The 27,782-nt window shown below is 36.4% G+C and overlaps 1 protein-coding gene across 2 annotated transcripts in view; it reads left to right on the top strand.

Annotated features, from left to right (window-relative positions):
• The window catches only part of CDC14A (cell division cycle 14A), a 208,905-nt gene that overhangs the window by 55,589 nt on the left and 125,534 nt on the right, over window positions 1–27,782 (top strand). The gene's annotated exons all lie outside the window — the stretch shown is intronic.

Genomic DNA, 27,782 nt, shown 5'->3' with positions numbered 1-27,782 from the left:
AGAGAGAGAGAGAGAGAGAGAGAGAGAGATTACATTTGGAATTAGTCTCAAATTTTTTTTTTTTCTTTAGCAAATACTTTAGAAAAACAAAAAACCATTTTTCTGGTTTGGTGATTTGTAGACTACTTTTATACATTGAAGACAGCTATTGGAAGGACGCGTGGTATGTATGTATGTATGATGTCCATGTACTGTATATGTTGCTTTAAAGCAGGACTTGACAAATTTGCTTTTTGATCTTAGAGCCAGCCCTAAAATTTAGAAGCACAATGAATTTTTTAGTTTTCAAAGAAAGTGGACAAAATAAAGGTGACGTGTCAGTGGTTTTCAGCTTCAGATTAAGACCCAAATTAGGGTCATTGAGCATCTATGGAAGGATATTGAAGGCTAGGTAGAAGAGCTCAAAGAGAGATCGATCTCCGCCTACAAGACAAAGTACTTCTGGGATCACATGTGGTACTAGGGGGAGTCCTGGTGTCTAGTGACGCTTTGCCTAACTCCTAAGTTTGCATAGCTCAACCTAGGATAATGATGCCTAAAATGCCCAAGTAGGTCACTGTGGGTGCACTTGGGTACTCCTACACTGGCATGTTTGGAGAAGAAAAGAAATGGATCAGAAATGAAAATACCTAGATTTAAGTCTTGAAACTAGCCTTCTCTTTGTTTTTACACATGATACTTCATCTCTTGTCTTTTTTTTTTTTGCTTTTTGGAAGGGGCTAGGCAGGGCAATTGGGGTTAAATGACTTTTGCAAGGTCACATGACTAGTAAGTGTTAAGTGTCTGAGGCTGGATTTGAACTCATGTCCTCCTGACTCCAGGGCTCTTATTCACTGTGCCATCTAGCTTCCCCTGTTTATTTTTTTTTTTTATAAAATCAAATTAATATTTTTCAGTGAACAGAAATCTATATTTTATCCCTTTCCACTCCCTCATTAGAAAAAAGAAGAAAAAACAAAACCCTTATAAGCATCTATGCATAATCAAGTAAAAAAAATTTCTGACTTGACCATGGCATGTCCACATCCATATACACACATATATATGTAGATACACATATGTGGATGTATGTCTGTTTCAATGTCCATCTGCTCACCGTCAAGAGATATATAGCACGATCTCTGGGCCTTTGCATTGGCCTGCCTTGTACCTGGAATGTCTCACTCTCTCCCTTCAGGATGCACCTCAAGTCCCACTTCTTCATGAAGCCTGTACTCATCCCTTCAACTACTGGTGCCCTCCCTCTAAGACTACCTTGTATTTAATTACTTTTTTTTAATCCTCTTTGTATCGATTCTGTTCATTTGTATAGGGAATTTCTAGTGAAAGAGTGCAGCTTGGAACGTTTCCTGCAATTTAGTGGCTCAAGTGTTTCCTTAGAAAATCTGGAAATTAATTATCTTGCCCAGAGTCACACAGCCCATGTGTGTAAGAGGTGGAACTTGAACCCATCTTCCAGGTTCTGAGGCTAACTCTTTATCCATTAGGAGACAATGCTTTTCTTTGGTGAGGATTTTATGATAAAATGGTTAGGGGGTCATGGTGACCTGAAGCCACCTTTTGCCAAGCCTTGGTTTAATGGCAGTAGGAAAAGAGCTATTCTGTTAAACCATCATCCTTAGGATATTAGTTCACATTTTTCTTCAGACTGGGGGCCCACTGTTGGTATGGGACCTTTTTAGGGAGAGATCTTGAGTAGGCCAGGGGTGGGGAACCTGTGGCCTTGGGATCACTCGTGGCCCTCTGGGTCTTCATTTCCAGTTCACCCATCCCCTCCTTGGTCTTTTTCCATGTCTTTTGTGGCTATATGAAGTTTTCTTGTTTCAAAACCCACTTCACATTTTTCTCTTCCGGTTATTACACAATAGACAGCAAAAGGACTGGACTGGGAGAGAGGCCTCATCCCAGCTCAACCACTAATTAACTGTGTAATCCTAGGCAAATCTTTTTAACTTCGCTGAGTCTTAGTTTCTTCATCTGTGGGATGAGAATAGAGTAGATAGAAGTCTCTACTTTTATGACAGTTTTCTGGTTTTAGCATTTCCATTAGCCTGTTTTTTTCTCCCTTTAAAACGAAATGCAAATGTGGCTGTTGTCATGTTACCTTGTAAGATATGGTGGTAGGTTGAATTAATCTAAATGAAGCACAAAGCTTACTTTTAAAGATTTTGCATTTGTAATTACTGCTCATTTGAATTTGGAGAATTGATACCTTGCCTATTTATATGATAGAAAGCCTGTCACGAAGTCATAATTTGAGCCGTATCTGCTCTTTCCTATTGGGTTTTGGTGATGATTTGTGGTTAGGATGTTGTCCTCAGTCTCCTATTCAAGACTTTATCTTGCTTTAGTCAAGTTTTTAGAGATATCCTTTCTTGGGAAGGGAGGGGAAAATATCTCAGCTTGAATACTCTTCCCTTGAGTCTAAGTCCTTAAGAATGAGAATTATTTCATGTTTTGGTCTTTGTTGTCTCTGCTGCCTTGCACAGGTCTATCACCTAAAGCGTGCTTAATAAATGATTGTTGGTTAATTGATTCAGTTAGTGTCTAGGTTCCAAAGATTGCCAAGGCTGACATCAAGGGCAGTTCATCTACACTTTTCCCAGTTTGTCCTTCCCACAGCTGTTCACTTTGACATGGTCTAATGGAGCAAGTTTTCTGCCATTGTTTTAGAGAACCCTTGATTTCCATGAGACATTTCTAGGAATCCTTTAAAAGAAAGTATGGTAGGTACATTTAAATTTGCCTTATTTTGCCACCAGAATCCTTAGACCTTGCTGCAATAATACAGTAGGGGTTGGGGCTCCTTCAGATTTGGAAAGGCTCTAATTCCTTAAGAAACTCACAAAATCTTCTGGTTTGATGAAAGAAGCCAACATGGTTATCACGTTTTTTAACATCAAATTAATTTCTAAATATATTCCCATCCCTTTCCCTCTTCATAAAACCATTCCTTGTAACAAAGAATAAAAAAAATTGACAAGTATTTATTTCCCATTTTAAAAACATTTTTATTTAAAATTTTGAGTTCCAAATTCTATCCCTCCCTCCCCTTTCCCACTCTGATACAGTAAACAGTCAGATATAGGTTATACATGTACAAATATGTAAAACATTTCCATATTATTTGCAAGTATTTATTAAATGCTTACTATATGCCAGGTACCGTATTAAGTGTTGGGGATATAGAGAAAAGTGAAAAGGTATCCTTACTCTCAAGAAGGTTATATTCTAATGGGAGAGACAGCATGAGGACAAGGTAGCTATTAGATAGAGAATAGATGGAAGGTATGAGTAGTTGGAAGTGGGGGAGTGACTGAGGAAAGGAAAGAGGAAATATGTCAGTTAGGGTAAATGGCTGGGATATTATCCTCCCTAACTCACTTCAGAGGGTTGATGTTAGGATCAGCTGAGATAAAATCAATAAATGGCTTTGAAGACTGAAGTAACAGTACAAATTCAGATATAATAATAGATCTAGCTGAAATAGTCACAAAACAGAGATCAACAAATCTGAGGAATGTCTTCTATGCAAAGAGAATTGTGGTTCAACTGTATTCAACATAAAACATACATTTAAAAAATTATTTATTTTTAGTTTTCAACATTCACTTCCATAAGATTTTGAGTTCCAAATTTTCTCGCCATCTCTCCCCTCCCCCCACCTCAAAATGGAGTGTAAAGTTATATAGGCTCTACATATACATTCATATTAAACCTATTGTCACACTAGAACCAATGGGAGAAACCACAAGAAAGAAGAAACAAAAACAGAGAGAGAGAGAGAGAGAGAGAGAGAGAGAGAGAGAGAGAGAGAGAAGAGAGAGAGAGGTGGTGAGGTGGTGTAGTGAATAGAGCACTGGTCCTGGAGTCAGGAGGACCTGAGTTAAAATCTGGCCTCAGACATTTAATACTTACTGGCAGTGTGATCTTGGGCAAGTCACTTAACCCCAACTGCCCTGCCTTCACCCCTCCAAAAAAAAGGAGAGAGACAGAAAGAGAGAGAGCAAATGATATGCTTCAATTTGCATTCGGATTCTATAGTTCTTTTTCTGGATGTAGACAGCATTTTCCATCATGAGTCTAAAACATACATTTTTGAAAGTATAAAACTTAAGCTGTACTAAAGCAGGATTTATTTGACAGTAAGGACCTAGAGAGATCCAGGTTTGAGCCTTGACTGTTCCATAGTTTGTGATTTTAATGAAGTCAAAAGTCTCTTCTTTTGATGTGATTTATGACCTCTGTGTGCATCTGTTCTCTTATTTCTGAGTTTTTGCCTAGACTTTCTCCCCCCCCTTTTTTTTTTTGCTTTTTGGAGGGGGGAAGGCAGGGCAGTTGGGGTTAAGTGACTTGCCCAAGGTCACATGGCTAGTGTTAAGTGTTTGAGGCCGGATTTGAACTCAGGTCCTTCTGACTCCAGGGCCGGTGCTCAATTCACAATGCCACCTAGCCACCCTGAAGACTTTATTCTTTTCAACCTTTTTATCAGTTACTCAGATGAAAAAAGAATAGAAGACATGCTTATCAAATTTCTGGATAATAGACAACTTGGAGGGATAGCTAAATACATTGGCTGACAGATTCAGGATGCAAAACGTTATCAATGGTCTGGAATGATGAGCTGAGTTTAACTTGAGTTGAAATAATTAACATGCAAAATCAGCAGGAAGTGTAAAAAAGATGAGACCTTTCTTATTTGTTACATGTAGTGAGGAGACTAGATGGGCTGAGCTCGCTGCGTTCCTAATCTTGTTCTCTCTTGACTACTGTCTTTAAGTACTGGAATGGCTGTAACATGGTAAAATGAATAGGCTTAGGATCATGGGCTAGAAGGTACCTCAGAGGTCATAAAATCCACCTTCCCTCTCATTTTACAGATGAAGAAACAGATATAGAGAGGGTAAGTGAATTTCTCAGGAGCTCACTGATAACAAGTGACTGGGCCAGGACATGAACCTAGCTCTCTTGACATCAAATCCAGTGCAATTTCTTACTTTTAGTTTCAGAAGTGTCAGATAGAGGATCAAAAGGGCAGGGGAGGGGGCAGGGAGGGAGAGGTGTAAAGGAGACAAATTTAGGATTGGGGTAAAGAAGAATGTCCCAACACTTAGAGCTCTCTGAAAGTATAACAGGATGACACAGGAGCTAGTGGAATATCTCTCACTGGTTGTCTTCAAGAAAAGGTTGGGTGACCACTTATTTATGTGGTAAAGGATACTTTGCCCCCTTAAGTGTGGATGTGAAATTTTATGATTATGTGATAGCTATCCAGAAAATCCAAATAATAATGATGATGATGATAGAAAGAGCCCTTGTTTCTATAGTGATTTTAAGGTTTAATTCTCTAGGCAGAAAGTGTATTATTATATTTCTATTTTACAGAAGGGGAAGTCAAAGCACAGAAAAATCGAATGACTTGTTCAAGGTCACACAGCTGTCCGTTGCTGTTGTTGTTATGGTTTTAAGTCTGGCATTTTTCCCATTATATCCAACTTCCTCAGAATTAACATTTTATGTTAGAAAAGGAAACTGAGACTTATTGGTGGGACATGACTCTCTCAAGATCACGCAGCTAGAAGTGACAGAACCCCAGGTCATCTGTTACCAGAGATTTTATATAGGAGATTTATCTTCTGATATGAATTGGACTAGGTGACCTCTGCAGTCCCTTCCAACTCTTGAGATTCTGTGGGTTCTAATCGACTGTAGACTCAATATAGATATGATTGGGGAGGGGGCAAAAAGCTCCCTAGTTCAGTTTTAGGCCAAACTGACAAAAATGTGACGTGATAGTCCCTTCATATATTGCACTGGTCATGGTATACAGTTGGTACCATGACCGGTGCTGCATTTTAGAAGAGATACTAACAGACTGAAAATATGTACGTAAGAATGTGTCAGGATAATGAGGAGAATGGATGCTGTGTGACATAATTATCAGATGGAATATTTGAGGATGTTTTAGCAAAGAGAAAAGAAAACTTCTTGGGGGCAGGGTTGTAGGCATGATGATGATCTTCTTCTGTTTAGAAGAGGGCCCAGTGGGGAGAAGAGTGGTTTGGCTTATCGAGGAAGAGCCTTGAATCCAGAGGGCCAGCCAAAGGGTCCACGTGGTGGAAGTTTTCAGTTTGACTATCCAAGCATTAGAACTGTCTGAAAACTGTAAATACTGCTGCAATTGAGAGTGAGCTACTTGTCATCGAAACTATTCAGGCAGAAGTTGGATATTATATTATCAATGTGCTAGAGAACAAGATTCATCTATCACTTGGAGAGTTGAATTGGATCATCTCTGAGTTGCTTGTATTTCAAGAAATCTTTGATTCTTTCAGCCAAAGAAACATGTACATTGTTGAAAGGTGAAACAATAAAGCAGAATGAGATATCAAGAGTACTCTGTTGCTTCAAAGGGAATTTAATCGCTTCTCTTTTGTACTTAAATCATAAAAAAAAAAAAAACGACTGCTATCATCCAGCAGCATTTTCTGTGCCTCTTTATTAGTAGTTTGAGAAGTCCAGGAGATTGTATATTTTTGACTCTTTGATTAGGAGGGATTGAGGGAAGAAGAAATGAGGGAAGGAGAGAGAAAAGAGAGAGGAGAAAAAGAGAGATTGATTTGAGGGGGATAATGGAGGGAAAATGATTCCCTCCCATTTTCTAATAAAAAAAGATTATTTGGTAACTAAAAATGCTTTTACAGGATTTGTATTTTCTGCTTTGTCGTCTTTAAATAGGTCAGGCTGGTTTTTCATTCTCTAGGTTCCTGTTTGGCAGCTCCAAAAGAGGTCAGGCCCTCACCTGTTGTCATAGAGCTGAAGGCTTTCTCTTCCTTGTCCCAGAAGCCTCTGCTCTTTTTACCAAGCTACTGGGGAGGCTCAGGTTGGGATTTTGGTTCCTACACTTACTGACTGTGTGGTCCTGGACAAATCTCTTTTCTTCTCTGAGCCTGTTTTTTCCTTTAATTGTAAAAATGAGGATAAGAGTACTTATTTACCTACCTCAAAGGGTTTCTGTGAGCATAGTGCTTTGTTAAACCTTAAATCTCTATAAAAATGTGAGCTGCTGCTACTAGTCTTTTTCCACTTTTTTTTCCACTTAGGCTTGCTTAAGTACTTTAGTTTGTCACTTATAGAGAACAGATCAGATTTTTAGCTCAATGATCTCTACTACTTGGCTATCTTTTTTTTTCTTGGCTAATAAAGAACATTAGCTATTTATCTTTCATTTATTGTTATGATGTCTTTAAAACACATCATCCAAACTTTGTTTTCTCGTATCACCTGCTACCCTTCCCCATACTTAATAAAAGCCTATTGAGTTGAATAGGATATATTGATGCTTATATAATTATAAATATGAAATACATTATTGAGGTCATTCAGCATGCATAAATTTTGCTGGTGGATAATCTTGGCTTCTGGAGTGAAAGGTCATTTTCATGAGTATGTTATATTGTGGAAGAATATTTGTTTGGAGTTTCATTGATAGAATTGGAATAATTTGTCACCAAGATCTTTTATATAGCTCAGCATGTGACATTTTTCCCCAGAATATCACCATAAATCATGCCTATATTCTTCATAGTTAAAATAATCTCTTGCAGGGGTGGCCAGGTGGCGCAATGAGTAAGAGCGCCAGCCCCAGAGTCAGGAGACCCGGGATCGGTTTCAGCCTCAGATACTTAACACCTACACAAAATAACTGGCCATGTAACCTTGAGCAAGTTACTTAACCCCAAGTGCTTATTTAAAAAAAATCTCTTGCATAGATCTCTGCAGTGTGTCAAAAAGCCTTGAACAATAACAAACAAATGCGTGTTTGAGTTAGACATGAAGATGCATTGAGATTGTATTGGGAAAGAGCTAGGACTATTTTATAAGAAGCAAAATTTGTGCTTCTGCATTAAGAGATCCACTTAGCTTCTCTCTTCAGTTTTAAAACCTAAAACGATGGGGCGGCCAGGTGGATCAGTGAGTAAGAGCACCGGCTCCAGTGTTGGGATGACCTGGGGATCAAATCCGGGCTCAGACACTCAGCACCACACCCAGAAGTAACTGGCCGTGTAACCTTGATCAAGTTACTTAACCCCGATTGCTTCAAAAAAACAAACAAACCTAAAACGATCAGAATTTTGTCAGTATGGGTGCTCCTTCCATTGATGCACGCCGTCATAATCTCTCTCCCTATGCCTTACTTAGCATAGATGATACGCATGAGTTGACTGTGGCCAAAACAAATTGCCACTTTGTGGTGAATCCCCTAGTAATGAGTCTCCAAGTTTAACTGGAGTAGGCTTGAGACACATTGTCAGTCCCATAATTGAAGTCTTTTTAGCTCTGGAAGGACCTATTAGAGTTTGTGCACCACTCATACAGTTAAAAGACTCAGGGTCACCTTTATGCCATGATAAAGCAGTTTCTTGGGAAACATTATCCTATTTGATCTTGGAGTAAGCCAATGAGGTTAGAGTTTTGTTTATAATTATTATTCTCACCACCAGCTGATAGTGGTGGGTTTTTTTGGGGGAGAGGTGTCTTAAGGAACTCATAAAGATAATTTGATAATTTGCCAAGGTGTATGGAGGTTACAATCTCATGTCAAGGAAAGGAGTACCCAGTTTGCTGACTTCATTTTTTCTTTTTACACACTTAAGGAAGACACTTTATTTTTTAAAAAAAAGTTTTATGTGAGTAAGTTTCTGTGGTCCTTTCCCCAAAATACAAAAGTAACAAATAATAATCAGACCTCCTCTCTTCCCTTATTCAGTTCAATAAACAGTAAACACTTACTTTGTACAATACACCATAAGCGCTTTTTGGACCTTTAAACAGAGGTGGAGCCTGTCTTGTTTCTTAATGAAGGGCCTTGGACAAAGTATTTCATAAGCCACTTTGTGCTCACAGACATGTATGAGTACCAGTAATATGGTACAGGCTTTCTTTGTGAGAGCTGACAGGCTGTTTTGCCAAGGCCTCTGAATGCATTACCTCTCTTGATTGCTGGAAGTGTAGTCTGCTGCTGCCACTAGGCCTCTCCTGGCTAGGTGGCTGCTAATGATGAATTCCTAAGAATTTTTTTTCTCTAAAATCTATAGAATTCTCTGTTCTAAAAGACTAATTGGCTCTTAAATCATTTTACTTGGAAAAGTAAAGTGAAGAAAGCGTTAAGAAAGCCATGAATGTGCTTAGACATTGAATACAGAGTTCATAAAAAGTAGCCAATGGTATTGGTTTATACAAGGCGGATTGGGGATCATAGGATTGTATATTTAGGTCTGGAAGGGACGTTAGAAAGAAAGAATTTAAAATCATTTAAAAGGGAATAATTTTTTTCCTTAAACATGCTGAGATTAATTCTAGCATTATGCTATTTTGAAGACTCATTTTTCAAAGGTCTGCATTTACAAATTATTGTGAATTTTACATTTGTTGGCCTTTGAAGATTGATCCTTGATTAATTATGCTGGAGAAAAAAAAGAAACACCAGAAAAGGTTTTGGATGACAGAACCTACGTCTACAAATCTAGTATTCCCTGACATTTTGAATTGCCACTGGTGCAGAAGTTGAGGAATACCTGCTTTGAGTAGTGATGGTCTTCAGAGAGATATAACAGAATGTCTTCATTCAGTCCAAATCCTTTATCAGGCATGTAAATTGGAGTGGGATCACAGACCTAGGGTCTGAAAGAAAGAAAGGCTTACTAGAAGCCAGAGTATGGATAGTTAAGAATTTAAATAGAAACTTGAAAAAAAACCCCATATGATGATTATCATACATTTTCTAGTTCCTTATTTTAACACGCTAGCAAAGATTGGAAGAAATGGTTGGTGGAAACTTTTCAGATTATTATTATTATTTTTTAAACCCAGCACAGTCTTATTAGACATCCATTTAACAAAAAGCTGTTGAGTGCTTATTATTTCATGCCTTTGGTGTACCCCGGCATACATTCCTCAAGCACCTTGCTGCTCTCTGTAGTGGGGAGGTCTCCTCTTAAATAGCATCACAGCAGTAGGGGGGGCATACTCACTGCTCTGTTGGGTTTGTTTACTCTAACACTCCCCCCCCCCTTCCACTCCCCCTCCCCCTGCCCTGGGGATGGTTTCCAGTTTGGAAGTGAGAACCTTACACTCCATATTTTTGTTTTTAGATTTTATCTTGTCCTCTTAACTGCCTTCTAGGGGCTTGCATCTTTGTGTCAGTAAAGAGTATATATTTTGTTGAACTCCAGTGAGTGTATATATACAGGCTGGCAAGGGTTCCACACACAAATTGTCATGGGAACACATCCTTGATATTTTAAGTTTTAATAGAGGTCAAAGGGCCATTCACTTTACAGTTCACTTTCCATGCAGGGAGGAGAAAGAAAGCCTGTGCTCAAGTTTTGTATAAACCAGTTTTGGAGTGTGGGGGGGAATATGTGAATGGGTGAGGAAGAGTAACTTGTATTCAAGCTAAAATGGTTATTTCTCTCTTAAGGATAAAAAATTAAACTACACTAAATTGCTTTCCATTTATATATAACACTTGATTGATTTTCTCTCCTTACCCTCCTGTGTGTCATTTGGCTCTTAGCAGATATAACTCTCCATTCCAGTGCAAGTGTGAATCTGCTTTCCATTGTCTCCCAAGATATTCTGTATAATTGTGGGGAGAACATGCCTATTTTAATTTTGACTTATTCTTTTTTTGTTGTTGTATTTGAGTTAACGCCCAAGATTTACATACGTTAACATATTCCTAAAGCTGTTTTATTTTAATTTTTTTCAATGCTGACCTACACTGAGGGGAAAAGGATAATTATAATGGGAATATGACATATAAATTTCCTGTCCTTGTGGTCTACTCTATGCAGTCCATTGTTACTGTATTTTCAGAAGAGCAACTCTGGCTAGAAACTCTTGTGTAAAGCTCCATTGATAATCAGATATTCTGGAAACCAGTCTGATAATTCTTTGTGAGCTTTAACAGTAAATGAAGACCAATACAGTGATAGTGGTGGTGGCTTTCTCCTCTCCAGGTCTGCCTGTGCAATTCATCCTTTCTAGTCTTGCACAAGCTCTATGTGGCATATCCTTTCTGAGTCTTTTCCTGAAGCTTAAGGCCTTTTCTCCTTTCCTCCAAATCTATACCTTGCTTCATTTGCTCTTGTCTTATTCCACTTTTATATTTTACATTGGATTATAATTATTTGTGGGCATGTGTTAGCTCACCTGCTGCTAAATTCAGTGAGGTAGAGATTCTAGTATCTCCAGCATGAGCCCAAGACAGTGTTTTACACCCATTAGGTGCTCATTATTTAGTGACTGAATATCTGTGATATTGGGTACTGGGTTAAAAAATAAATCAGTCCACCTGCAAAGTTTTTACTAACTCTTCCCTTACTTGATAGTGTGTTACAATACAAAGAATCAGAAAACATATAATAATGATGTGGATTCTTTGTTTTCTATGAAAATTCTCAATTGTCCATAGTATGGTATTTTTCAAACTTTACATTAATAACAATTATCATTATATCTAGTATTTATAAAATGTTTTTAGATTTGCAAAGTGTTTTATATATGATATCTCATTTGTTCATCATAACAGTCTTGTGAAGGAAGTGTTATTATCCTCATTTTATAGTTGAGAAAACTGAGGCTGAGGTCAAGTCACTTGCTTAGAATCACACAGCTAGTGTTTGAGGCAGAATTGGAGCCCATGTCTTCCTGATGTCAAGTGCAGCAACTCTATTCATTATGCCATATGGGTGCCACTAGTGATTTTACTCTAATTTATGTGCTTGATAAAGTGCTGACACTTATATGTATTTGTGTGTGTAGCATATATGTGTATATGTAATATATGTATGTGTAATAAATATATGTACGTACATATCATATACATGCTGTAATAGTAATGAAATTTGAAGATCCCTTTGTATTGCTAAGCTAAGAGGTACTTAGCACCTAGTTTCAAATTAAGCCTCTTTTAAAGAAACAGAAGGTATGTTGCTGACATAACAAGAAGGGGCTGAACAGGGAGCTGCTGTTGCTGATGTGACAGGAAGGAGCAATACTGTGTATAAGGAAAAACCCCAGCTGGAGAAGTCAGAATTTTCTGGGAACTTTTGGTGGTGGAGCTTCTTCTGAGGGCCAGCTGAGCTGCTGAGGACTTCCGAAGGCCAACCAAGCTGCCGAGAGCTTCTGAGGGCCAGCTGGAGCTGCTGAAGACTTCCGAAGACTAGACAGAGCTGCCAGAGGAGGCATGACTGTGGTGTCGGTACTTTGTCTATTTGTGGCTTTGTTAAGCCTTGACTTCCCAGAAATAGAGACTGTGAGGTATTTAAGGTGGACTGGACACTGTGAGCTTCAGCATGGAACAGGAACTGCACAGAGAGCTGGACAAGGAGCTGGGAGCTGTCTGCCTTTGAAGCCAGGTGACAGTTTGGTGAGTCCAGGTGGGAGCTGGAACCATGGAAGGGGATCCAGGGAAGCTGAAAGCCTGCCCTGAGTCAAGATGAATAGACCTCTCCATGGGTGTGGAGTAGTGATGAAATTGTGACTGTGGGGTGGATGGTCTGTGTATTTCCCACTACCCCTTAAGAGGGTACTGAGTAGTGACTGATTGAATAGTGACTGATGACTGAATAGTGACTGATTTGTAACTTAGTGTGCCCCATGGGTAGAGGACTTTGTCCTTCTGTACTTTATGATTGAATGATTGAGTTACTAAGTGATTGATTGACTAAATGATTGTATTTTGTTCAAAACTGTGTGACCACTGTGGTGAAAACTATGTGGCCATTTTAGTGATAAGTTGTTACATGAGGAATGCTGTATTTTGATTTTCTGTGATAAGTTGTAACATTCTGAATGCTGTACCTTGATTTTCTGTGAATGTATTGCTCTTATTTGTTACTGAATAAATAGAGTGTTCGCTATAATATGTAATCAGAACCTTGAAAGCTGTTCACAGCAGCCATCCTCTGGAAAGCTGCTCGTCCTTGGTTTTATATGTGCCTATATACTTCTATGTTTATATCTATTTATCTATGTATGCATAGATCTAAAAGTAAGGAATTCCTTCTACCTATGTAGATTGGCACTTCTTCTGCCACTTAAGGGTCTTAGGATTGGAGTGGCTAGGTGGTGTAGTGAATAGAGCACTGACCCTGGAGTCAGGAGGACCTGGGTTTGGATCCAGCACACAAAAACTAGTTATGTGACCTTGGACACTTAAACCCCAATTGTCCTCCAAAAAGCAAAAAAAAAAAAGTCTTAAGATTGTTGCTAAGGGGTACTGGTATTGTGCCCAGGATTCCACAGCCAGTATCCAAAGAGATGGGAGCTCTTCCTGACTCTGAGGCCACCTTTCTCTACTCTCTCTACCATTCTGCCTCAATTCTTAGCTTTCAAATTAAAAAAAATTGTTGATGATCATTTCCTATTTTGTTACTGATGCTTCTTGGTGACTTGACCCCCCACTCTCTCAAATGTGTCCTTCCTCTTAAATAAATGTTGTGGAAAAAAATAGTTCAATCTATTGACCATTTCTGAAAATTTGTGCTGAAAGGCAAGAGGCTTTTTTTTTTAACAGATAGGCCTCTCAAGGCATTCTTGGTTGTTTTATGGATCAAAGTCCTGATGTCTGTTCCTGTTATTTTCCTTTATCTTATTATGGTCATTCTGTAAATTATTCTGTCTCTGCTTTGCTCTGTTGTATCACTTTGTGTGTCTTCCCAAGTTTCTCTGGAGACTTGTCATAGTCATCATTTCTTACAGTGTCATGGTATTTCTTTACATAAACATACCATAATTTTTCAGTCATTCCCCATTTGATAGATACCCACTTTCCTTCTAGTTTTTTTATTCTGGTGGAAAAAAAAGTTTTGCTATAAATATATTTGTATGTATCCTTTTTTTTGTATGTATAAGCATCCTTTTGCATATATGTGACCTTTTCCTTTTCCTTTGATTTATTTGATTTTGGAAATATAGTCCTAGTAGTGTTTTGCATGGAAGGCAAAAAGGGCATCTGTAATTTAGTGATTATTTTCTAATATAATTCCAAATTCTTTTCCAGAATGGCTGGACCAGTTGAGTTCTACTAGTAATGCTTTACTGGGCCTGTCTTCTCATAGTCTCAAACATATATAGGTTTTGCTTTTTGTCATCTCTGCTAATCTCTAGGTATGAGTTGAGATTTCAGAATTGTTTTAGTTTGTATTTTTCATATTAGTGATTTGAAGTATTATTTAAAAAAATCTTTTATTTTTTCCCAGCTACACTTTAAAAACAATTTTAGTATTAGTTTTTTTTAAAAAAATTTGAGTTTCAAATTCTCTCCTTCTCTCCCTGCCCCTTTTATTGAGAAGGCAAGGAATTTAAAATTGGTTACACATGTACAATCATGCAAAACATGATGCCATATTAATTATGTTGTAAAAGAAGACATAGACCAAAAAGAAACAAACAAGAAAAATAAAAGTTTTAAAAAGTATGCTTTGATCTTCATTCAAACTCCTTCAGTTCTTTTTCTGGAGGTGGATAGTATTTTCATCATAAATCCTTTGGAATTCTCTTGGATCACTGTATTGCTGAAAATAGCTAAGTCATTCACAGTTGGTTATTGTACAGTATTGCTGTTATTGTGTACAGTTTTCTCATGGTTCTGCTCACTTCACTTTACATCAGTTCATGTAAGCCTTTGCAGGTTTTTTTCTGAGAGCGCCTTGCTTGCCATTTCTTATAGAAAAATAGTATTCCATCACAACTATACACTATAGCTTATGCAGTCATTCCCCAATTGATTGGTATCCCCTCAATTTCTGATTTTTTTGCCACTACAAAAAGAGCTGCTATAAATATTTTTTTTCGTATAAATCCTTTTCCTTTTTGCTTTTAATCTTTTTGGGATATAGACCTAGTAGTAGTATTGCTGAGTCAGAGGTTATGCATTTTTTGATCATGACTTTCAGGTAGTCCAATAATTCTTAAGTTATTGCTCTTTGTTCTGTTTTCCAGGTCAGTTGTTTTTTCAATGAGGTATTTCACATTTTCTTCTATTTTTTCATTCTTTAATTTTGTTTTATTGTTTCTTCAAGTTTCCTAGAGTCATTAGCTTCTTCTACTGGCCCAATTCTAATTTTTAAGGAATTAATTTTCTTCAATGAGCTTTTGTGTTTCCTTTTCTATTTGGGTCAGTTCTGTTTTTTTTTAAATAGTTCTTTTCTTCAGTGAATTTGTACAACTTCTTCCATGTGGTCAATTACATTTTTAATGAATCCTACTCCAGTGAATTTTTGTGTATCTTTTTCCATTTGGCCAATTCTGCTTCTTAAAGGTATTATTTTCTTCAGCATTTTTTGTGCCTCCCTTACTAAGTTGTTAATTCTCTCTTCATAATTTTCTTACAACACCTTCATTTCTTTTCCCAATTCTTCTTCTACCTCTGTTATCTGAGTTTTAAAATCCTTTTTGAACTCTTCCAGGAATTCTTTTTGGTCCTGAGACCAGTTCACAGTTCTCTTTGAGGCTTTAGATATAACAGTTTTGACTTAGTTGTCTCTTCTGAGTTTGTGTTTTGATCTTGTCACCATAGTAACTTTTTGTGGTCAGGTTCTTTTTTTTATTTGCTCATTTTCCCAGCCCATTTCTTGACTTTTAACTTTATGTGAAAGTTGGGCCCCTTCTTGTGGGGGCACTGTCCCAAATTTGAGATTTTTTTGTGCAGCTATTTTCAGAGCTAGTTTTGGGGGTCTTTTCAGTTCTTCCAAGGTGTTATAATATAAGGGTAGGTGTTTTTACTAATTCTTTTGGCCTGTGTTCTGGTCTGTGAGTGACCACCAGAACTCTTTTCTGCCTGAAAACTGTGGTCAGAATCTTTGCTTCCTTGTGATCACAAGTTCTGGTTTGCTAGTACTCTTCCTCACCCTGGGACTGTGACCCAGGACTGTGACCTGGATTTTGCATATGGGCAGTACAAAAGAATCCTGCACCCAGTGTCAGCAAAGGGACCCCTGTAATCTTGTTCTGACCAGTTGTCTGACTGCTTTATTCTCTGTGGTTTGAGAGCTCTGGAAGCTTCTGTTGCTGATTTAGTTGTCCCCAAGGCCTGCTGCTGGATTACCTGGGCTTGACTGCACTCCAGTCTCACCCCAGCACTATGTATCTTTCCTGTTAACCTTCTAAGTTATCTTGGGCTGAAAAATTGTTATAAGCTGCCCTATTGTGGGTTGTTAAGAGCACAGGTGAATTGAATATAAATGAGGGACTACCTGTATTTGTCTCAGTTTTACTGTTTGTGGAAACTTTAAAAAAAAGAACAACCCAGTTGGGTTTAGTTAGGATGTGGACATCCGTTCTTGAAAGTAACTAATATGGTTACTTTCTAAAAAACAAAACAAAACACATCAAACCCTCAACATATTAAAGCACAACTGATTGCTTTGTACTTATGAAAGGTAGTTGAAGAATTTTGCATATGTCTTAAGAACTTATGCATAAGGCAGGGAAGAAACCCTATTGAACACCTTTGTATTAGCTTTTCTGTAAACAACTGATTGGAGTATGAACTTGTTTCTCTTTCTTTCTCTAAGTAACAAATCTCTTGTAAATAGTGAAAAAGAACATCCTGCTCCTTGTTTGAGTTCCTTGTTGAACTTTTGTGTTTGAGTAGGTTCATAGCATAGTGGACAGGAGAGTCTAAATTAAGTTTCCATAGTGATTTGTAACTTGATCTGTCTGTATTTCATTACTCTTCTGGACCGTCTTTTCTTTTCTATTAGTGACGTAGCTTATTTTTGCCACCCAGAAATGTGAAAAAAGAGCATTACTATAAAGTGCTTTGAAATTCTAAGAGGCTTAGTATCTGGATATTAGACCATCCAATTGAAAAATGATAATCTACCTGCAATTTCCTACTAAGGATGATTGTCTTTATCTTTTGTTGAAAATTATTAAGCTGCCTTTGGAAGTCCTTGTTCTGCATATAGGCATTTCCTGGGTTACAGACACTTGGTTTGTGAAGCTCCTGTACATATAAACATAATTTTATTTTGTTTCTTTTCATTTGGACATCAACCAAGCTTTCCAGAGTTGTAAATGCCATCTAGTGGCTAGAATAAGGAGCTAATATAATATCCTTGGTTTACTACCACTTTTTTAAAAATCTCATTTGGAAGTTGCATATGTGACATACTTTCCCCTTTTTCTTTGTCTTTTATTTCACAAATCAGTTAATTCCCTCAAGCAAACACTTTTTCAGATAGACAAATATTCATTCAAACCACCTTCCTTACACTCTCTCTTATAACATTGACTAGTTCTTATGGAAGTTTTTTTTTTGTTCTGAGTAGGAACCCCAAAATAATTATAACTGTGATAGACAGACATGTAGTCACAAAAAATCTGTAAGTTTTGAAATAAAATTAGACAAAATGAAAGCTAGTGTCATTAACCTCTAAAGTCCTTGAAAGTGTCTACAAGTTACCCCTCCCCCCATGGGAATTTCTAGAAGTCTCCATTTATTTTTCAATATCTTAATTAAACATGCTTTTGGGTATTAGCATTGAAAATAATAATTAAATACACTTTCCCCAATTTTATTGTCTTTCTGTTTGTTTTAATATTGGTATTACAGCGTTATTCCCCCATTTCAAATGTACAGTAACTTACATCATGGGTGAAATAGTAATGGACTATTATGGGCTAAACCAAGGACTTACCTACCATTTGTAATATTTTCTATAACGTTTTCCAAAGGAAAGCGTATTTTGAGGTCCAGACAAATGGCTTATGGATAAATTTGAGTATGTAAACCTATTTATAAGGTGGAGAAATTCTTATATTTGAGAATAAATGTGAAATTCACAGTAAGTTTGAAAATCGAGTCTTGGTTTACCATACTGAGTGTTTTTAAGCTTACTCACAACCAAAAATGAATGGCAAAGGAAGATGGGACAATTGTCCTGATTTTGAGTGCCATCATCTGTAGAAGAAAGCACTTCTTTTTGTGACATTGTACTATTATGACTCATTTCTTCTAGAATTTTGAAGTCTTAGATATTTTTTTAAGCAACTGGAGTTAAGTAAGTTGCTCAAGGTTACATGGCCAGTTATTTTGTGTGAGTGCCAAATATCTGAGGCTGGAACTGATTCTGGGTCTACCAGTGTTAGGGCCGGCGCTCTTACTCCCTGCACCACGTGGCTGCCCTGTAGTCTTAGATATTTTAAAAAGAGCTCTGATCTTGTGTATCAGGGCACCTGAGCTTTAATCCACTCTATGAAGCAGAGTTGCTATGTGATCATAGGAAAATCACTTCCCTTGTCCTAGGACTCAAATGTTCTCAGCTACAAAATGAAGGAGGTTATGATCTTCAAGACCCTGTCTAACCCTATGAGTCTAAGATTTAAAATTTAAGTGATTTATTTTGAGCTTTTGTCCATCGACTGAAAACTTATATTGTTCCTAGAAGTAATAAATGAAATCAAAGATCTTTCATTTTAAACATGACACTACTTACTTTTAGACAGTTCTTGGTTCAGGTAAGCCTGTGGAACTGGTCTGGATCTGTGTGTGTGTTTTTTTTAAGTTTGATGTTTTTTAAAATGTTAGATTATGAGAGGCAGCATAGATAGTTATATGTGTGTATGTGTATATATATATAGACATATGTATGTATGTGTGTTTATGTGTTGATATAGTTGATATATATAGCTGATAGCAATCATAGTTGATAGCACAATAGACTTGGAGTCAGGAAAACCTTGGGCAAATAAGTTAACCTTATTTCTTACTTGTTCAACGAGGAGGTTGGAGTCACTGGCTTCCAAGTCCCCTTCTGGCTCTGAATCTATGATGCTATGCATTTACCTGTATTGTTCTCTTAGGACGCAGCAATGTCCAGTACAGATATCTCTATTCTCCCTTGTATGTCACAAATATGTTTTTTAAACTGAGTCTGACTAGGCTTCCTCACAGCACAAAAATGGACCTAGCACTTCTTTGGTCTGTTTGTTTAAGAATGGGTTAGCTTAGCTCAGGGAGCTTGTCAACTCACAGCTGGGATTACTGGAAAGTAAACCCTGATTGCCTTCCATCAGTTTTATTGACACATCGCAGTATAGAACAAGCTAAACAGTGTCTTGCCACTTTGTGTAGGTATCCTTCAGGAGAAAACATCCTTTAACTTAGCTCAGCTGACATTCATAATATACTTGTACAGGACAGAACACTGAGCTAAGTGCTTTGGGAAATTAAGAAATGAATCTAGAGTGGAAGGAATAGATGCTGGCTTTGGACTCATGGGACTCTGCTTCTGAGTTCTGTTTCTCAGGCTTCCTGCTTATGTGAACTTGGGTGAATCACCAAACCTGGGTGGATGGGCCTTTATCTTTATCTTTAAAATGGGGAGGTTAGACCAGATGGTTTCGATGGTCCTTTTCATTTCTAACTATGCTCCTGTGAGCCTCATGCAACTTAAATATTATACTACTAAGGGAAATAAAACAGGCACAGAAAGAGAAAAACCTCAGGAAACAGAGGTTGGAGAGGAAGACCATTTTAGGCAATGGAAATGGTGTGAACAGAGAACAGGTAGTCGGGAACATGCCAGAAATGTTCTGGTAGTACTTGATGGCTGGAATATATTGTAAGTACAAGGGGACTAGCATGAGGTAAGACTGAAGAAATAGATCAGGGCCGGATTATGAACAGTCTTGGGTTTGCTAATGCAATGCTGAAGAGTCTAGACTTTGTTTCATAGGCAGTGACAAGTTGAAGATATTTCTGCAGGTAAGTGCCATGTGTAATACCTGCTTATCAGCAAGATTATCTTGGCAACAGATAAAGTTTTGTGGCACGTGAGACTGGGCTATAACAAATGGGCAGCCAAAGAGTTCCATTGCTAGCCTCATGCTGTCAGGAGAAAGTAGTTTAGGATGAATTGGAGGAAGGAAGGAGACAGAATGGAGGGAGGTAGACTATTTAGTTGGCTATTGGATTAGTTCAAGAAGAACTAATCATGAGGGGCTGAGGTTGTGGCAGTGCCAATGGAAAATTGGGGCCAGATGTAAGAATCATTAAGATTTGGTAATCGATTGATGATGAATCTGGGTATTTTTGAAGATGATTGTATTGTCCCAAATCCCCTTGCCTGATTGTAAATTACATGACAACAGAGATAAAATGTCTTATTTATTTGTGCATCTTTCCCACTCTTAACATAAAGATCTGCTTTAGTAAATGTTTATTGAATTGAATTGGGTAATTGGGAAGATAGACCATTCATAGAAAAATCAGAGGAAGAGAAGATTTAGGGATGAGAGAAAGAAAGATGAATTCAGTTTTGGATATGCTAAATCCAAGGTATCATCTGAACATCTGCTTAAAGACAGTCTGAAATTGTGGGGTCAGTGGTTTGGGAGAAAGTTTACTTAAGTACTCAATTCACTTCTGTAATCTCATTGATTTAAGTCTTTCTTCTAGCGATCCCTGACCCTGCTGGCTACTTTTGTCACTGTCCTCCCATAGCTTCATGACAGGGTCTAGCCAGCTTTCATTTGAGGGACACATTGGAGGGACAGCATTGGGTTTTCTACCTGTAATATTTTGCTCTCATGTGACTGGGTTGAAGACTGAAAATATAGACTGGGGAATTATCCATGTAGGGGTAATGTAGTTGATGTTGTAGAAGGAGATAAAATCAACAATAGGAGAACATTAAAAAATGAGATCTGAGAACAGATCTGTTTTTAGAAGGAAAGAAAAGCAGTTGGAGGAGCAGGGCCATTGGAGCAGGAGGAGACCTTGTAGAGTTCAGTGCCAAAGAAGATAAGGGAGGAAGGAGCTGTCAGGAGAAGGGAATGATCAACAATGCCTTGCTTATGAAGCAATTGTTTCCTCTCAAATAAGATGGATGTGCATCTGTAAATAATTTCCTGAAGTTCTTTGCAGTCATCTGTGAAATCAGCCCCAGCGGATTCACAGTTCTAAATGTAGATAACCATTGTAGTTACTCTCCTGAGAAAGGAACAACTAGAATCTTTAAGCTATGCTAATTCTCCTGAATAATGCCGTTTGCTCTTGGGTTCTGATAGTCTTTAACCAAGTTGGGCAGATTGTAATTAATATTTTGGATTGTATTTCCAGTAAATGATCAGCTCCTGTTGAAAATGCCCAGATATTTTTAGGCTCCTTGTAAAGTCTGGATATGATGTTAGATGGTAGACAGCAGCCTTGGAGGTTTGGTTATGATGTCAGTTCCTGCCTAAGATTTTAATTATTCTGGTCATCAAATTTTATAAAGCTGTTATACTAACTTATTTGTACTATATATACTAATTTATAATTTTTGCTTTGTGACTTATTTTTTTTTTGTCTTTTTGGAGAGGGTAAGTCAGGGCAATTGGGTTTAAGTGACTTGCCCAAGGTCACAAAGCTAGTAAGTGTTAAGTGTCTAAGGCCATATTTGAAAACGCAGTTCCTTCTGACTCCAGGGATGGTGCTTTGTTCACTCCACCACCTAGCTGCCCAAGTTCTGTGACTTATAATAGTGTCAACATCTAGAAAAAAGAATGTCTTGTTTTTCTGTATAGCATTTCGAACTAAAAATCTTAGCAGAGAACAGACATCAACATATTTCTCCTATTTCAATTTATTTAGCATAACAGATTATAGATATTAAAAATGAAACAAAATTCCATTTGAATATTTAGCCTTATGCTTATAGTCGTAGTTTTTAACTATGTTGTTTATATATAATTATTTTAAGTTTGAGACAATTTTTGTTTTTATAGGAGATTCAAATCAAATGCAAAATTGGTTATTTCATTTCAGAATATTGTAGGACATTGCATTAGAAAGGTGAGGAAAACAGTAATCCTCTATTCTGATTTGACCACAGGTAGTTTATTTTTATTCAGTCCTAGGTGCCACGTGTTAGGAAGCACTTTGATATAAACAGGAAGACCTTCCGAGGAGGGTGGCCAGGCTTGTCAGAAATCTAGAGATTGTACCATATGAAGCTTCATGAAATAATAAATGGCTGTTTTCAAGTAGCTGAAGCTTGTCTGTTGGAAGGGGGATTAACTTTGTTCTGCATATTCACAGAAGACAGTGCTAAGATCAGTAGATGAAGCTGCAAAAAGTCAAATTCAGGCTTGAGGTTAGGAACAAGTGTTTAACAATTATTACTGTCTGAAAGTGGAATGACCTGCTGCCTCAGGAGGTCGTAGAATTCTTATTTTATAGGAAATATTCAAGCAAAGGCTGACCCACTCAGACATATTTGAAAACCAAATTCTTGTTCAGGTGTGTTTTGCCCTAGAAGCCCTAGACCAGCTCCAGGATTCCTTCTAACTCTGAGATTCAGTGATTCTGTAAATCTCAACAAGTTGTTAAAATGGAGTGTAAATATTATTTTCTCTGTGGCTCTATACAATGGAATGAAAGAAAATGCTGTTAAAATAATAAAATTTAATAATTCTTTTGTCTTATTACAATTAAAGTACACTACCGTATTTAGGAAAGAACGCTTTTCTCTGCAGAGCCAATTTTTAAGCACAATATCATTTAAGAAAACTGAGGGAGAAACATTCTGAAGTCATGGTATATTAGCTTTTTACATGGACCTTCATTCTCTAAAAATATTAGTATTTTAATACCTCTCCTTATGCAGTCTTTTTAAATATTAGAAATAGTTCTGTAGAATAATCTGTCTAACTATCACTATGTAGACAAGTGCAGATTTCCTTGAATTCTCCCTTAAAAACAAATCTAACCTAGTAATCTCATTAATTTATTCCTGCAGTAAGAGAAAAACTAGTGATGTATAACACTGTTTATTTGAATGGAGCTCCTTGAAGAAAGGCATTGACCAATTTAGGGACATTAAAGTGATAATTTTCAGTGGATTTGATATAGTGAGAACATTATATCCATTTTGTTGATGCTGATAACAAAGGTACCAAGAGATTTGTAAAATCTTAGCCTTATAATGGAATGGACCTTACAGATGAGGTAGGCCAATCTTTTCATTTTGTAAAGGAACAGTGCCCAAGGGGTTAAGCAACTTGGCAAAAGTCATGTGGGTAGTAAGTGAAGCAGGTGGAATTTGAACCCAATTCCTTTGAATACAAATCTAGTTTATTTTCAATACCTAGAGATTGCCTAAGACTGTGATCTCTAAACTTTTTGTTTTATTCTCTTCTTGGTAGAAAATGTTTAGTGGTCATCCAATATATTTACATATTTATATTTTATAAATTATATATATTCTGTTAAACAATTTATATTATGTTCATTATAAGATATATAAAAATATATGTTAAGGATAAGATAAAGTTGAAAAGCAATATTTAAAATAATTTAACTTGATTTCTTAGCATTAAGAAACTTTTGATCTTACTGAAATATTCATATTTTAATTAGACCTATGTAATTGGATATGCTTTATTATTAAAAAAAACTTGAAATAAGCAATTTGAAGGTCTTTTTCTAAGTTTAGTTTATTTTAGTACGTGGCTATAATGGTCTTTCAAAGATACATACATCCAAATGAAAGAAGTAATCCAGATACTTCGTAAATAATGGTTCTCACTTTTCAGTACTACCTACCATGTCTGCAAAAATTTTTGTTGAAATTGGGCTAGCAAATTTTGATCTTCCTTTATTATTGATCATTTGCTTTTTTAATATGGCCAAAATTTGATAATAATATGTAATAAAACAATGTTTTTGATATGTAGATTCCAAACTTAATGAAATACTTCATTTGGAAGATATCTAGACAGGTTAGAAAATTCTTTTTCTTTTTTGAAATGCACAGATATGAAAGTTTTTGTATCTTTTTGTCAACAAAAGCTTAGTTTTAAAATGTTTTGTTAATCATAATATTATCTTTAGCTAATTATCTCAAGGCACAATATACACTAGGGAAAAGTTCATTAATAATAATTATAATAAATACAAATATATTTTAAATAATCTTATGGACAATTTTAAGTTCTTGGATCGATTTGTCAGATAAAATTGTCTTTTTTCTTTTTACTTCATAATATGACTGACAGTGAGCCTCATATTAAGAATAGAAGTGTCATTTCTGCCATTTCATTATTGTTTTCTTGTGTTTTCATTATTAGCATTTTTCCCAAGGAATGTTTTTAGGCCACATGTCCATTTTGTGAGAATTAGTTTAAACTAGGTCCTACCATCCATAAATAAATTTAGCTGGGCACATGTAAACTGAACTATGCCAGGATATGCAGAAATTGAGTGAATGAGTAGAAGGGCACCTCTGCCAAACGTTGCTGGCTTGTGGAATTCAGGATATCTTGAATATGATATGTGATATATTATCATTTGACCTATGTGCTGAATCAGGGTTTTGTATCACCTCATATGTGCAGTATGACAAAGCTTAATTTCTTTCTTAGTTTTTTTTAAAAGATAAATATAAATAGCTATTCTCATATATTCTTCCTGTGCTCTAATGAATCATGCCTCTTTGAGGCATATATTTCACCTTGGAGAACACTGGCTTAAGTTATTAAGAGTTGGGAATAGAATTAGTATCTGTTTCTTTTTAAATTTTGAGTTATGAATTCTTTCCCTCCCTCTTTCTCCCTACCTTACCCACTGAGAAGGCAAGCAGTATGATATAAATTATATATAAGAAATCATGAAAACCAATTTTAATATTAGCCATATTTCAAAAAAATACAAGAAAAACAAAGAAAGTGAGAAAATTAAACTTCAGTTTGCACTCAGAGTTCCTCCATTCTTTCTCTGGCAGTGGATAGCATTTTTTCATCATGAGTCCTTTGGAATTGTCTTAGATCTTTGTATTGATCATAGTAGCCAAGTCTTTCACAGTTGATCAGCATTACAGTATTGCTGTTAACTGTGCATGGTGATCTCCCAATTCTTCTCACTTCACTTTAAATCTTTTTTTGTTTTGTTTTGTTTCTTCTTTCTCATGGTTCATTCTATTTGTTATAATTCTGCTTTACAACTTGACTATTATGAAAATTTGTTTAATGTGAAGGTATATGTAGAACCTATATTGGATTACATGCCATCTTGGGGTGGGGGGGGGAGGAGAAGAAGATGGAGAAAATTTGGAACTCAGAAACTTGTGGAACTGAGTGTTGTAAACTAAAAATAAACAAATTTACTTTAAATCTTAAAAAAATTTAGGCCTTTCCACATTTTCCCAAAACCCATCACCTTTGTCATTTCTTACAACACAATAGTACTCCATCACAGTCATATGCTACAGCTTATTCAGCCATTTCCCAGTGGATGAGCATCACCTCAGTTTTCAATTCTTTGCCATCACAGAAGAGCTACTATTAATATTTTTGTACATATAAGTCACTTTGCTTTTTCTTTGATCTCTTTGGGATACAGACCTACTAGAGGTATTGCTGGATAAAAGGGTGTGAACAGTTTTATGACTCTTTGTGCCTAGTTCCAAATTGTTCTCCAAAATAGTTGGACCAGTTCACTACTCTAACAACATTTCATGAGTATTTCTATTTTTCTGTCATCCCCTCCAGCACCTATAATTTCCAGTAGGTGTGAGGTAGCTACCTCAGAGTTGTTTTAATTTGCCTTTCTCTAATCAATAGTGAATTAGAACATTTTTAATATGATTGTAGATAGCTTTGATTTCTTTTCCTGAAAATTGCCTGTTTAACATCCTTTGACCACTTACAGATTAGAGGCTGGCCCTTATTTTATAAATTTGATTCAGTATGTATTTAAGAAATGGAGCCTTTATCTGAGAAACTTTTTGTAAAAATTTCATTGTCTTTTAGCAAAATGTAGTTTTTTTGATTATCACTTTTAATTAGGTCTGTTTTTTTCTTTTGCTCTGTCTTGAGATCTTGATTGCTATCTCTGCCTTTTTTTGGGTTAGCTGAACCATATTAGATTCTGTTCCAGCCCTTTCTTTTAACTTTGTATGTGTCTTTCTATTTCAAGTGTGTCTCTTGTAAACAACATTGTTAGATTCTGGTTTCTAATCCATTCTGCTATCTCCTTCCATTTTATGGGTGAGCTTATTCCATTTATATTCACAGTTATGATTACTATGTTTCACCCTTCATCTCTTTTTCTTCTTTTTCTTTTTCTCTCTTTTTATCCTGCCCCTTCTCAAAAGTCTGTTTTGCATCTTATTACTACCTCTGTTATTCTGTCTTTCATTTTATCATCCTTCTTCCCCTCCCCCTCCAATCTTTCTGTCATCCTTTCCCCCTCCTGTTTTCCTATTGGCCAAGTTACATTTCTATGCAAAACTGAGTGTATGTTGCCTTCTGGAATATCATATTCCAATTTCTCCAATTCTTTAATGTAGAAACTGCTAAATCTTGTGTTAGCCTGATTGTAACTCTGTGATATTTGAATTGTTTCTTTCTGGTTGCTTGCAACATTTTTTCTTTGATTTGGGAGCCCTGGACTTTGTTTATAATACTTGGGATCTCTTTTGAATTCCGTTTTCCCTTTTGATATCTAAGATATCAGGGCAGTTTTCCTTGATAATTTCTTGAAAGATGATGTCTAGGCTGTTTTTTTTATCATGGCTTTAAGGTAGTCCAATAATTCTTAAATTATCTCTCCTTTGATGCATTTTCCAACTCAGTGGTTCTCCAATGGGATATTTACTATTTTTCATTCTTTTGACTTTGTTTTATTGTTTCTTGATGTCTCATGGAGTAGCAGATTCCACTTGCCCAATTCTAATTTTTAAATTTTTAAATTTTCTTCAGAAAGATTTTGTACTTTTTTTCCATTTGGCCAATTCTGTTTTTTTTCCCAGGAGTTCTTTTCTTCACTGAATTTTTTGTACCTTCTTTTCCATTTAACTTATTCTGCTTTCTGAGGAGTTCTTTTTTTCAGTGAATATTTGTATCTTTTTTTAACCATTAGGCCAAGTTCTATTTTTTTAGGTATTTTCTTCAGAATTTTTTTGTGTGCTTCTTTTATCAATTTGTTAATTCTCTTTTCATAATTTTCTTGCATCACCCTCATTTCTTTTTCCAGTTTTTCCTTACCACTCTTATTTCTTTCCTTAACTCTTATAGGGTTGGGTCCAATTAGCATTTTCCTTTGAGGCTTTGTTCCTAACTTTTCACAGTGTTGTCTTCTGAGTTTATGTCTTAGTCTTCCCTTTACCTGTAGCTTTTTTTATGGTCAAATTATTTTTTTTGCTCATTTTTATAACCTATTTCTTCACTTTGAACTTTATGTTAAAGTTGGATTTAGCTTACCTAAGGGTGGAGAGGCACTTTTCCAAGCTTCAGGCTTTTTTGTGCTACTATTTTCAGAGCTAGTTCTGGTGATTTCCTGGCATCTCTTTTTCTGATGAGAACTGTTCTGAACACATTACAACAATATACTATGTTGGCAAAAACATTGGTATCATCAGACTTGACTTTTGTCTAGCTGCATCTTTGTGAAAATCACTCAGTCTCTTTGGGCTTCCGTTTTTTTCTTCTATGAAAATGAAAGGAATGAACTAGATGATCTACAAGACCCTTTCCTATTCCTGTGGTTATTTTATAAAATCTTAATTGCGTAGTCTTTTGTTCATATTATTAGTTCTATGTCTGAGGATGCTGAGGATCATGGCAGAATGTTACAGGAATCTAGGTCTGGTTTGTAGTAAGACAATACATATTATATCCATCTTTTTCTATCCATCTATCTATATCTGTCTGTCTATCTACCTGTCTGTCTATCTCTCTATCTATCTATCTATCTATCTATCTATCTATCTATCTATCTATCT

Source organism: Petaurus breviceps, unplaced genomic scaffold (assembly GCF_028583685.1).
Source record: "Petaurus breviceps papuanus isolate PSGF00001 unplaced genomic scaffold, PetGlider_PUasm1.0 186, whole genome shotgun sequence".
In the NCBI taxonomy this organism is placed as follows: domain Eukaryota; kingdom Metazoa; phylum Chordata; class Mammalia; order Diprotodontia; family Petauridae; genus Petaurus; species Petaurus breviceps.
The sequence above is the reverse complement of the archived record's forward strand: the minus strand, read 5'-3'. Positions and strand labels throughout refer to the sequence as shown.